At 35.8% G+C, this 14,222-nt stretch overlaps 1 protein-coding gene and 1 long non-coding RNA gene across 7 annotated transcripts in view; one reads left to right on the forward strand and one right to left on the reverse strand.

Annotated features, from left to right (window-relative positions):
* Window positions 1-3,185, reverse strand: part of LOC143226355 (uncharacterized) — a 59,574-nt gene extending 56,389 nt beyond the window's left edge. Inside the window, exon 1 of one of the 5 annotated variants that reach the window (XM_076457222.1) lies at window positions 3,078-3,185. The gene's annotated coding sequence lies outside the window, so the exon portion shown is untranslated. The remainder of the gene's footprint in view (window positions 1-3,077) is intronic. The other 4 variants (XM_076457226.1, XM_076457223.1, XM_076457227.1 and 1 more) reach the window with 4 other exon arrangements.
* Window positions 3,186-3,376: 191 nt separating this feature from the next.
* LOC143226358 (uncharacterized) overlaps window positions 3,377-14,222 on the forward strand; it is a 29,338-nt gene continuing 18,492 nt past the window's right edge. Inside the window, exons 1-3 of one of the 2 annotated variants that reach the window (XR_013014560.1) lie at window positions 3,377-3,557; window positions 7,978-8,154; window positions 13,776-13,939. This is a non-coding gene — a long non-coding RNA (uncharacterized LOC143226358). Of the gene's footprint in view, window positions 3,558-7,839; window positions 8,155-13,775; window positions 13,940-14,222 lie in introns of those variants that run through there. The other variant, XR_013014558.1, reaches the window with a different exon arrangement.

Here is a 14,222-nt window from a genome sequence, read left to right on the forward strand (position 1 = left end):
TGGGAAATACCTTTGCAAAACGTTGTACATATTTTGAATTGCTTCGTCACCGAACATTCTTCGCTAGTAGCCAAGTAAGACCTACATAAAGATCAAATTAACCGCTTTTTAAAGCGCATTCTAAAGAACAGTGAAATAAACAGCCCATGTCACTGTTATTTGAAAGTTTATGAGCTAAATTTAGCTGTTCATGGGTGAGAGTTAACACTTCTTTTCTTAACGCAGTGGGGGCGTTAGAATGTTATGATCAATTCCACTATTCGTTGATAAAATAATAACCCAAGAGTTGGCGATGGGTGGTGATGACTAGTTGCCTTCCCTCTAGTATTACACATTTTGTTACTAGCCTGCTGTCTGATAAATTCCAATTGTTTGTGTCTAAAACCATATTTAAAGCCAAGTTTGACAAAAAAACTCGTTTTTTAAACTTTTATAATATGTTTTACACTATTCTATTTACTCCAGTGTTTGTTCTAAGCATAACAAGATATTAATATAAAAAAATACAAATATAAAATATTATTGTAGTACAACTTATTATTGAAAGACTGCAGTTTTCTGTGATCTCCATACTAAAATGATTAATCACTTTAAATAAGCTAGCATCTCACCAACTTACTTCGTGTAGTTTATTCCTGTTTAAAATGTCTCACGTAATATGTACATTTTTCCAATGATTTTGTTTACTGCAATTAATTCTAGTACCATATTTGCCGCTAGGCGATACTGGTGTACTTAACATTGCTGGCTAAAACTTTAAGGCCAATGAACATAAAGAAAAAATATGCATTTTGCGTTGTTAGACTCAACCACTTATTTGAGTAGAGCTTCGAAAGATAAAAATAAGAAAAGGGAAAATAAAAATAAAAAACTTTTGTAGCATTTAATAGGGAAAATATGAACACTATGAAATTATCTTAAATACCACCTGGTCAAAAGTTTAAGACCATACTGAAACGAAGCGTTAATCGGTAAACACGTAACGAAATTTAGTTATTTGTGTTCAAGCATTAGTGTTATCAACATCTCCCACTGACATCTCCTGTGTTACATTGGGTAAAACATGGCAAAAGCTAAAACGTTGACAGAGTTTAGAACGTGGGAGAAGTGTCTCTCTCAACGTGCCATTGCTGGTGAGATGGAGCGTAGTAAAACTGCTGTTGCAAATTTCTTAAAAGACCCTAAGGGATACGGAACGAAAATTTTAAGTGGTCGGCCCAAGAAAATTTCGCCGGCGTTGAGCAGGAGGATTCGACGGGTTGTCCGGCAACACATCAGCCGATCGTCGAACCAGATTAAGGCTCTTACGGACGCAGAATGCAGCTCAAGAACAATAAGACAGCATCTACAAGAGAAAGGCTTTAAAAACTGTAAACGTCTTCAAAGGCCATGCCTCCTTTCACACTACGAAACAGCTCAGTTAAACTTTGCTGAGAAGCACCAAACATGAGACGTAGAAAAGTGGATGAAGGTTTTGTTCTCTGATGACAAAAAATGTAACCTGGATGGTCCAGATGGTTTCCAACGTTACTGGCACGATAAGGATATCCCACCGGAGATATTTTCTACACGACACAGTGGAGGAGGTTCCATTATGATCTGGGATGCTTTCTCCTTCTATGGAACAACAGAGTTTCAGGCTATACAGGGGCGTCAAACAGCAGGTGGCTACATTGGCACGTTGGAGAGAGCATTCTTATTGACTGAAGGTCCTCGCTTATGTGAAAATGATTGGATCTTTCAGCAGGATACTGCTGCAATCCACAATGCCCGCAGGACAAAGGACTTTTTCATGGCAAATAACGTGATTCTTTTGGACAATCCAGCGTGTTCGCCCAAACTGAACCCCATTGAAAATGTTTGGGGGTGGATGGCAAGGGAAGTCTATAGAAATGGACGTCAATTCCAAATAGTGCATAATCTTCGTGAAGCCATCTTCATTACTTGGAATAAAATTCCAGCCAGTCTTCTGCAAACGCTTATATCGATCATGCTAAAGCAAATGTTTGAAGTTTTTTGCAATGACGGCCGTGCAACTCACTACCGAGACCTCATATTGGGCATTTCATACCCTGTTTAGGACTTCTTTTTGGTATGGTCTTCAACTTTTGACCAGCTAGTATTTAGGCTAATTTCATAGTGTTCATATTTTCCCTATTAAATGCTAAAAAAGTTTATTTTTATTTTCCCTTTTCTTATTTTCATCTTTCGAAGCTCTACTTAAATAAGTGGTTGAGTCTAACAACGCAAAATGTATATTTTTTCTTTATGTTCATTGGCCTTAAGATTTTGGCGAGTGGTGTAGTTCATGATTAAAGTATTGCGTATTTTTCGCTTAAACGTTACAGTCATTAACAATATTCGTAAGGGTTTTCAATATGTCTAGCTTTATTATTTTTACTTTTTGAGCATTATACTTTTTTGTAGAGATTATTTTTGTAATCGTACCTTAATATATGTATTTTAGACTAACCTAAACCTTCTAAACATGAATCTCGTGAGATATTACTAGGCTTACAGCCGAAAATACTGTTAACAACGAAACAATGCATTTTTAATATTAATAAGGAAGTAAAACAGTATATTTAATTACTTATGCTAGTTACCATGTTGATTATTCTGTTATTTGTTAATCTAAGTACGTAACCTGTTCTTATCATAAGTTAATATGAATTACTATGTGATTAACGCATGTGGTTACCATAATTCTTATGTGAATCAAGTGATTTAGCTCGCACACCAAACGTTTTAAATAACCCAACACACGACTTCTAGTCTCGCTGTTGGATCAAGTGAGTTAGAAGACATAGAATTAGCACAGATGTCTATTAGTTTCAATCTGGATGTAATAGCATACGTCTGTTTAACAAATATGTAGTTACTAATGTTTAATGTGAAGTACTTAGACCAAAAGGTGGGGCATATATTGACATAACATTAAGATATAATACAATTTCTAATAACAGAAGAATGACCAAAAGAGCTACATAACAAGTAATAAAGTTGTGTTTTTCGGAGAGGGAAGATATTAAACTAAATGATACTTGAGTAATAAGGTTATTCAAAAGAAAACTTACTGTAATCTTCAGTCTTTCAAACGGGTCATGATATTTCCCATTTCCATCAACTAGTGTCTTCTTGGAAACACATTTGTACTGAAAGAATTGATTGTTTTGGTTGAGCTTAGGTTTTAAAAGCTTGGCTTGAAGTAGACCGTCTTTGTCTTTGTTTATTTTGTGTGTGTGTGTGTATTTTCCATGTTGAATAAGCAGTTTTTTTTCTAAAATACAAGACATGCGCTATTAAAAGCAACGAAATGGTAGACTATTAATAGCATTCCCCAAACCCTTAAAATTTAGTTGTGAAGTTGAATGTCCTACTGATACGTTATCGTTAGCTAGTTACATAATGGGCTACCTATGTTTTGACTCGCGCGAGTGTCGAACCCTATTTTAAGTGTTATAAGTCGTAAGACTTGCCACTAGTAGTTACCTGGAGGCCAAAGAGGAGCCGTTTATTATATGAAAAGAAAAGAAAAAACTAAACCAAAATGAAAGGTACGTAAGAAAGGAAAATTAACAACATGTTCCAGTTCGTGTTATGAGGTGTATGTGTGCATGTATCATATCATGAACATAATTCGAAAAGTGTCCTAATTTTTAAATTGCGTATATCGTATACGTACGCAAATAAATAATAACAATAAAGCAATAATAACATCTAATTAAAGTTCACTAATATATAAATACAAGAAGATGATAGCTATAACAACGTTACTCGTAAGAAAAGAAATCACAGATTACGTTTGATTTACTTACACTTATATATTCTTCAAAAAAAGAAACGCAAAAGGATATTTTTGTTATTTTAAAGAGAAATATATGTAATAACGTTACAAGCTCAGAGTATGTGATGTTACACGTGTTAAGGCACTGATTGTCAGACCAAAATGACAATAAAAGTTGTGCACTTTGAAAACGGAGGAAAACATCGGATTTTTCCCAAAACGCATTCGTGTCCAATAAATTTGTTTGAGAGATCTGCATGTTCTGCAAGTGCAACATGTGCAAAATCCCTATAAAGGTGACGGGTTTTCGGTTTCCATAGCTCAGTGTTAAGCCACCGACACGCAATACAGTTACGCCAAGACTGACTGAAACACAACGCAACAACGCCATTGGTCGCTAGGACGCAGGCGAATCTCGATCAGATGTTGCCAGAGCTGTGAATGTCCACCCAAGCACCATCACAAGGCTATGGAATCGTCACCAACAACATAGATCAACTCGTGACCGTCCACGATCTGGCAGACCTCGTGTGACCACGCCCGCACAAGATCGCAACATCCGGTTACGTCACCTTCGAGATAGGACCACCACTGCGACGTCTACTGCCTCAACCATACCAGGGCTGCATAGGATTTCCGATCAGACCGTACGAGATTCTTAGGCTCCATGTGCTACCCATCATGGTGAACGTCAACGACGTTTTTCAACATGAAAACGCCCGTCCTCACACAGCCCAATTCACCACTGTCTTCTTGAGACACCACAACATCAACGTTCTTCCGTGGCCCTCCAGATCACCAGATTTAAACTCCATCGAACATCTTTGGGACGAGTTGGATCAACGTCTGCGACGGCGACAACCTTAACCGCAGACTCTACCTCAGCTTGCAGCAGCTTTGCAGGCTGAGTGGACAGCCATTCCACAGGATGTGATTCGTCATCTCATCGCTTCCATGGACAGGAGATGCCAAGCAGTTATTGATGCTCACGGGGAGCATACTCGTTATTGACGTTGAGTGACGTTAAACTTCAACTAGTGAGCGTGGACTTCGCCTTTGCAGACTTTGGATGTTCAGCAGTGAATGTGCAAAGTTTCATACATGTCATACAGAACTACCCAGAATAAACTTGTTAACAATATGTCTCAAATTTGGCCTTTTGCGTTTTTTTTTTTGAAGAGTATATTAACAGGAAAACATATTTATTCTGATGTCCCTTGTTTGACGAGTAATAATTATTTTATCATTAACATCCCTTCCCGATTATTTAGAAATGACAAATTAGAAATGAGCTTTACAGTCATGATATACAACTTGGGATCTCACCGTCCATGTGATCTAAATATGATCTTTAATGTGAATGGACAAAGTTTCTACAGCTGATCCAACGTAGTCCTGAAATAATAAATACACAACAATAGGATGTTAAAGATTGACTAAACAGGAGTACTGGAACATTTAAAACAGGAGTACTGGTACATTTAAAACAGTAGTACTGGTACATTGAAAACAGGAGTATTAGTAAACTGTTCTGGAACATTTAAAACTGGAGTACTGGTGAAGTGTATTGAAACATTTAAAACAGGAGTATTGGTAAACTGTACTGGTACATTTAAAACAGGAGTACTGATAAAGTGTACTGGAACATTTAAAACGGGAGTACTGGTAAAGTGTACTGGAACATTTAAAACAGGAAACATTTAAAACGTACAGGTGAAGTGTACTGGAACATTTAAAACGGGAGTACTGGTAAAGTGTACTGGAACATTTAAAACGGGAGTACTGGTAAAGTGTACTGGAACATTTAAAACGGAAGTACTGATAAAGTGTACTGAAACATTTAAAACGGAAGTGCTGGTAAAGTGTACTGGAACATTTAAAACGGGAGTACTAGTAAAGTGTACCAGAACATTTAAAACGGGAGTACAGGTAAAGTGTACTGGAACATTTAAAACGGAAGTACAGGTAAAGTGTACTGGAACATTTAAAACGGAAGTACAGGTAAAGTGTACTGGAACATTTAAAACGGGAGTTCTGGTAAAGTGTACTGGAACATTTAAAACGGAAGTACTAGTAAAGTGTACTGGAACATTTAAAACGGAAGTACAGGTAAAGTGTACTGGAACATTTAAAACGGGAGTACTGGTAAAGTGTACTGGAACATTTAAAACGGAAGTACTGATAAAGTGTACTGGAACATTTAAAACGGAAGTGCTGGTAAAGTGTACTGGAACATTTAAAACGGAAGTACTGATAAAGTGTACTGAAACATTTAAAACGGAAGTACTGATAAAGTGTACTGGAACATTTAAAACGGAAGTGCTGGTAAAGTGTACTGGAACATTTAAAACGGGAGTACTGGTAAAGTGTACTGGAACATTTAAAACGGGAGTACTAGTAAAGTGTACTGGAACATTTAAAACGGAAGTGCTGGTAAAGTGTACTGGAACATTTAAAACGGGAGTACTGGTAAAGTGTACTGGAACATTTAAAACGGAAGTGCTGGTAAAGTGTACTGGAACATTTAAAACGGGAGTACTAGTAAAGTGTACTGGAACATTTAAAACGGAAGTGCTGGTAAAGTGTACTGGAACATTTAAAACGGGAGTACTGGTAAAGTGTACTGGAACATTTAAAACGGGAGTACAGGTAAAGTGTACTGGAACATTTAAAACGGAAGTGCTGGTAAAGTGTACTGGAACATTTAAAACGGAAGTGCTGGTAAAGTGTACTGGAACATTTAAAACGGGAGTACTGGTAAAGTGTACTGGAACATTTAAAACGGAAGTACAGGTAAAGTGTACCGGAACATTTAAAACAGGAAGTAAAGTGTACTACAGGTAAAGTGTACTGGAACATTTAAAACAGGAGTACTAGTACTAACATTTAAAACGTAAAGTGTACTGGAACATTTAAAACGGAACATTTAAAACGGAAGTGCTGGTAAAGTGTACTGGAACATTTAAAACAGGAGTACTGGTAAAGTGTACTGGAACATTTAAAACGGGAGTACAGGTAAAGTGTACTGGAACATTTAAAACGGGAATTACAGGTAAAGTGTACCGGAACATTTAAAACGGGAGTACAGGTAAAGTGTACTGGAACATTTAAAACGGGAGTACTAGTAAAGTGTACTGGAACATTTAAAACGGAAGTGCTGGTAAAGTGTACTGGAACATTTAAAACGGGAGTACTGGTAAAGTGTACTGGAACATTTAAAACGGGAGTACTAGTAAAGTGTACTGGAACATTTAAAACGGGAGTACTAGTAAAGTGTACTGGAATATTTAAAACGGGAGTACTGGTAAACGGTACTTGAGCGTTTAAAACAATTACACTGAAAAGTTGTAGTAAAATGTTTAAAGACTGAAACATTAGAAAACCACACTGTAACGCTTAACTATAGACGCATTGGTAAAATACACTCAAATATTTAAAGACTGAAGTATTGGAAAACCATGCTGGAACATGTAACGGATAAAAGTATTGTATCACGGAAAGACAACATGATAAATATAGCCCATTTCAATCTTGTTAAAAGTTAACCATGAAGTAATATTTCATTTTAAAATATGATCATGTAAAGATACACCATTTCAATCCTGTTAAAACCTAACAATGTAAACATATTCTATTTCAATACTGTTAAAAGGTAACCGTGTATGTAAATTCTATTTCAATCCTGTTAAAAGCTCGCTACGTAAATGTTTTCTATTTCAGTCCTTTTTAGAGCTGACCACGCAAATGTATTCTAATTCATTCCTTTAGACCTCCTATTATTTTCTAATATTTTTTGAAGTATGTAGGTTATCGATTTTTATAACAATTACAAATAAGTAAATAATTATTGTTTTGTTGTTGTACAGAATGTTATATTCAGAAAGAAATGTTGTGTAATGATTGTTTCTCAAGTTTTCTCATGGTAAGCGTGAAATGAGTTATTTACCCTTTTCTTGGCAAAAGTGCAGAGTGGGATGAGCTAAAAATGTGTTTCACTATTTTTGGCTTGCTCACGTCTGTTTAAAGTTCACTTTGACATGAAAACAAGAGATATTAGTTATAGCATTCTTTCTCTCTTCTTCTCTTAGATAAGGAAAATAAGTTGATAGAGGATATTCTTAAACAATATCCAATAACGTCACTTTGAGTAAAACGTGGGAATAAAACATTTATTTTTTGTTTTTATTCAGATTTCCTGAGCTTAGAGCTTACCCGAGTCGCAAATTTTCCGTCGGGAAGAGGCTTATACTTTTACTTCCATAGTGGAGTACGTACATGCCGAATTAAAAACTAGTTATATTCTTAGAAAGTTGATAACCAGTAATAACTAGCAAGGTTATCTGCTGTGGACAATGTTTTCTTCAATTGTAAGTAATATTCAGGTGTTCAAGTATATTGATTATTAATATATAATTTTCAATTACGTGTAGAAAATGAGTAAACGTTAGCTGCGATTACATATACATGTGTTTATGTGTGTTTCTCCTATAGCAAAGCCACATTGGACAATCTGCTGTGTCGAGCCCCTGATTTTAGCGTTGTAACTCCGTAAACTTACCGCTATTCCAGCCGGTGATTATGTACAACAAATCTCATATATGTCAAACGTTTCTCACTTTTATCTGTCTTTAGGAACTAACGAATTTTAACTATTTTGTCCAGTTTATAACATCAGATTTCGATAGCCCTTCCCACCTTCCTGCTTATTATTGTCATTTTGAGATAGCTATGTCCTATCCTCTGGCTTATGATAGACCAGTTCAGTTTGTAATATTTGTCTCATTGTGTCTAGACTGATTAATTTGTAACTTACAGGAGATAGACAAAGAAAGTGGTCCCCCTGAAAAATGTTGTTAATTTTTATATCTTTAATTGGATAACAGAGAAATATGTAAAAACTATATATTTGTAGAATGAACTCGACGAGATATGATCTCCAATCGTAATATTAACATTGCTTTTCGTAAATAGCAATCCTACCGACTGCACCATATATGGCTCGGCATGGCCAACCGTGCTAAGGCGTTCGACTCGTCATCCGAGGGTCGCGGGTTCGAATCCCGGTCGCACCAAACATGCTGGCCCTTTAAGCTGTGGGGACGTTATAATGTGACGGTCAATCTCACTATTCGTTGGTAAAAGAGTAGCCCAAGAGTTGGCGGTGGCTGGTGATGACTAGCTGCCTTCCCTCTAGTCTTACACTGCTAAATTAGGGACGGCTAGCGCAGATGGCCCTCGAGTAGCTTTGCGCGAAATTCAAAACAAACTATCGTAAATAGCTGAACTTTTCATGATTTATTTACAATTTTTCATAAAAAGTGTTGTGCATCCGCTGTAGTTTCTTAGTTATTCTTATTTCTATTAACCTACAAAATAACCAAACAAGTTTCTCTGCAATAATCGAACGTAAAAAATGAAACTCATAATAACACAAACCATTGTAAAAAGTTAATATATAGTCAGTATTCCTTTGAATTTCAGTACTGCTTCACGTCGATGGGACATCTTTCAATGAGTTTGTACAGATATTTCTGAGTGATGACTGCCATCCTTCTTTGAGTATTTCAAAATGTTAGTCTTCCATGTTTGGCTTGCGATATTTTGTTAATCGGCTGAATTCAGCCCACAAATTTTCAACTCCACAACTCCATAAGATATTCAAAACTGTCCACATATATTATAGTTCATTCATCGAGAAGTATAACACGAAACTACTTTACATATATTGCCAGATGGCGGGTGAACATTCAAGTTCATCGTAAAGGTTTCTTCAGTTTCACTATTATACAGTCAAAACACCGAAGTCATTGTCAGCTTCTTCAACCCATTTTGTGCACTGAGAGTGTAGTGAATTCTTTGTATTAAAACTACAAAAGAACGTGTGTACACTACGGTGAAAATACAACATTGTAAGATGGTAACAAACAGCAACAACGACCTTCTAAGGAATCAGATTGACTAACCATGTCAAACAATGTTGCCACACAGAAATTCTTACTATTATCCATTGTCTTGCGTACTCATCATGACATTTAACAGCATCTCTTTTTTTTACAGAACCGAAACAATCAAATTATAGGCCGCGCGATTGGTTTGTTTTTGTACATGCAAATATATAGTGTTTTCCAAATGTGTACTACACCCCCACCCCACCCCAATGGCACAGCGGAATGCCTGTGGACTCGCACCGCCAGAAACCGGATTTCGATACTTGTGGTAGGATGAACACTAATAGCTCATTGTGTAGTTTTGTGCTTGATTCTAAACGCTCAATCAATCAATTCAAACGTGTGGGAGAAGAGTATCTTTAATAAAATGATCAGCATTCTAACGTCATCTAGTGGGATTGTTTTCAACTGGAATTATTAAAGACACTCTTGTTTTCCAGTCTTCTACTACGGAGCTTAGAGTTTAGATGTTTGGATAGCATAATAACCAGAATTTTTACTTTTTTATCACGCTTACCCGTTCTTTATAGCACATACAGTGTTTTGATATCACTTCTTAAATTAAGGTAAAATTTGCTCATCAGTATAGTTATAGTAATGAGCTTAGCAGATATAATAACGCCATAATTTCTTGTAAGATATTCTTATATTGTGACAATTAACTAGTAATATTCCTAGTGTCAATCACTTGAATTAGTTCATCATTTCGTAATCAACGAAATCAGTATGAGTTATCGCTAAGGAAGACGATGCGCTAGTAATAACTAACTACTATATTTCACTATCGATTTTCTGTCGAGGAGAAATAATGACGTTGAACATTAAAACTATTTTGGGGATTCCTGGTTTAATTTCCTACACAAGACAGAAATTATTATTATACGCCAAATCCTTGGTTGTTGTCTTTTTCTGTTATAAAGTTTTACCTAGTCATTAAAGATTTAATTTTGTTAGTTTTTGAATTTTGTGTAAAGCTACACGAGCGCTACCTGTCCCTCAGTTAGCAGTGTGAAACTAGAGGAAAGGAGGCTAGGCGTCACTACCCACCGCTAACTCTTGGGCTACTCTTTTACCACCGAATAGTGCGATTGATCATCACGTAATAACGTCCCCATCGCTGAAGGAGCAAGCATGTTCGGTGTGACGGGGATTCGAACCTGCGACCCTCAGATTGCGAGTCGAGCGCTCTAATCACCTGGCCATGCCGGACCTCAAATAAATAGACGTCTCTACAGCGTATGACTTACTTTCTTTTGTGTGATGTTTTTTTCAGAGCAAACTGGGCTATTTGCTCTTTACACTGTGCAGAATTGAAACCCGAATTGTAGTGTTGTTAATTCATAAAGTTACCGCTGCCCCACTGGGTGAGAACTGACTTCTAATCAAGAAATTTCACATTAAAAAATCGAGTCACTATTTCAAATCTTCACAATGATTTAGTCTGCTTTCGTAGAAAAAAAGTTGATATTCATTTATTTCCGCTGAAATCAGGCGCGATTATTTACTGTACTTATTATGTATAACTTCCATCAAGGCATTGTAAACTAACGTAAACGAACTAAAAATTTTTAATGGTTATAATTACAGCATTTTCTGCTTATTAAATGTGCTGGTATGTTGGTGTTTGATAAAAATATCATTATAATCTCCAGGAGCACAAACTTCAAAATGTTCTAAAGTTTAGTCGATGTGTTAAACATACTGATAAACAATGTTCTGCTCCTGATTGGGAAAACGGTGCCATTGTAACCAAGCTCAAAAATAAATTTTCACGCGTATTTGGAGAATTTCTGGAATTTGCTACGTCGGAGAATAACGTGATTCATGGTACCAGTGTACAAATCCCTATAGAATATCACGCTATGTTATTTTAATCTGAGTCTAAGGGGATCACGTTTACTATATACATATAAATTCCACAATTAGTACCATTGGCATACCACTGACGAAGACGGAAGCCACCGTCAAAGCGTCTGAATCTTTCGTTAAAACTTTGTTTGTTTTTTTTTAAACTTGGGTTTTTTAACACTTTATTCCCAGTTTTTACATTCTTTATATTACCTGCTATCTGAAGATTTCATTGATGAAAATTTAATATGCTAATGAACTGACTGTGGTTCTGCTTAAAAACGGATCATTATTTAGTTTGTTTGTTTTTTGAATTTCGAAGAAAGCAACACAAGAGCTATCTGAGCTAGCAGTCCCTAATTTAGCAGTGTGAGACTAGAGGTAATCCAGCTAGTCATCATCACCCGCAGCGAACTACTGGGCTACTCTTTTACTAACGAATAGTGGGATTAATCGTAACCTTATAACGAACCATGGCTGGAAGAGCGATTATCTTTGGTGTAAGGGGGATTCGAACCCGTGACTCTCAGATAACGAGTCGAGCACCCTAACCACCTGGCCATGACGTGCCTCGGATTATTATTACAATTATTATTGTAATTATTATTACAATCCTCGGATTGTAAGGAACAATATCTGAGAAAAGATTGTTCTAAAGGAACCGTCACTGAAAAAGGATTGTTCTACATATGCGAAACTTTAAGCCTGAAAGTAATCACTTTAAAATGCAGCTTTTCAATTAAATTTAAAAGTTGGACACCAATTATGAACTTGACATTGGTAATGACTAAATCTACAAAACTTTACCAACCAATTGAAAAAATGAGTATTAATTGATATGGTCTACAGTACACAAGCCATATTACAAAGTATCTATCATTTACCAGCTTGTTCTGGATGCGGTTGACTTGGAATACTTCATAAAGTTTGTTTATTTTTGAGCAAAGCCACATTGAATTATCTGCTGTATCCATGGCGGGGAAATTAACTCCGGATTTTAGCGTTGTTAGTTCGTAAATTTACCGCTATCTCACCGAGGGACACAACACAACGATCACACAAACCAGAAAAGGCTTAGGTCGATCTCATTACGGCACAATATAAAGGGGATTTTCCGAAAAAAAAAATGTATCCTAGAATTTATAATTAAAGTAAAAACATTATGGTTAAAATCTGTCCATGAGCACAGAGATAGAACATTCTGTAATAATCTCCTCTTGTTTCTTAAGTCTGGTAGAGCTGGTAAGCGTACTGACGAGTAAAGCTTAACTGGAAATCACTTTATCATAAGTCTGATGTCTTTGTAAAGATACGTTAGAATGTGATTTTGATTGATATCTCTAACTTTGGTGAGGCTTAAACCAACTTAGACACGACCTCGGTGGAATATTGAAGATAACTGACTACTAAGGATGAAAACTGGTCTGATGCAACGTAAAGCTCGGTTTTCCTGTTTGCATTTTTGACATTTATCGTGGTTAACGGTTAATTTCTTTGTTATACTATATTAAATTCCACTGAACCTTGAACTCATTTTATTTTCCCAAAGTGTTATTGAAGCCTGTTTGGTGGTTAAGAGAGGTTACAGGTCTTTTAACCCTAGAATCACATGGTTCCCATCAGGTTTAGAAAGACATTCATCTGAAGCTATTTATGCACGAACGTTTCATTACACGATCATTGGTAATAAACGAATCACGCAAAAATGATACGCTTGAAAATTACATGTTTTTGTTGAACTGAGAAAATAAACGATTTTACATAAGTTTACACCGGTTTTCACCAAATTATGTCAATATTTCAATTACTTCCATTATTATTGTTTCTTATGTTTTGTTACACTCAGAAGATAATTTATTTCACAAAATTTTTCATCGGTTTCTTGAAAATTATGTGAATATTGCAATTGTCCCTGTTTTTCTGTGTTTTGTTTTATAAGTAGAAGATAACCAGTTTCACACAAGGTTCACATCACTTCTCCATACTGAGTGATATGGGATTTAAGTTGTTTCTAAATCCATTTATTAATCCCAAAATTCAAAATGGCATTTTTAATAAGAAGTAATAGAAGTAATAAAAAATTAAAATAATAAATAAATATATATATTAAACATTACATTGTAATATTATTACAGAAAGTAACATTATTTATAAAGCGAATAAGCAATGGTGGTTTTTAAACATTCTCGTAGGATTGGTGTTCCTTGGCTTAGCTGTCATCGTGTCCGGACTGAGAATTCGAGGGTTCATGGTTTGAATCCCGTTCCTATAAAAAACGTGCTTCGCACTTTTGGAATGAAGCTGAGCTATAAGATCGACAGACAAATTTCACAGTTCGGTCAGAAAAAAGTTGACGGTGGGTGCTTTTGACTTACTCCATTTCCTCTAGTTACTACATTCTAGCTGTAATTTATGTTAATCATTATTAATCTGTTTTATTTAAGATGGCCTAAACTGAAGATGCTTTCTATTGTTATAATACATGGACGACTTATATATATATATATAGTCTTCATTTTCCAAGTATTAAGAGTTTGTAGTTCAATAATCACGTCGTCAAGATGAGTTCTGTTTAAAATACATTTTGTAAAACAAAAGGGCTACAAGTATTCTATGGTGATATAATAATTTTACTGTTC

The sequence above is a fragment of the Tachypleus tridentatus genome, chromosome 9 (genome assembly GCF_004210375.1).
Source record: "Tachypleus tridentatus isolate NWPU-2018 chromosome 9, ASM421037v1, whole genome shotgun sequence".
NCBI classification, from domain to species: domain Eukaryota; kingdom Metazoa; phylum Arthropoda; class Merostomata; order Xiphosura; family Limulidae; genus Tachypleus; species Tachypleus tridentatus.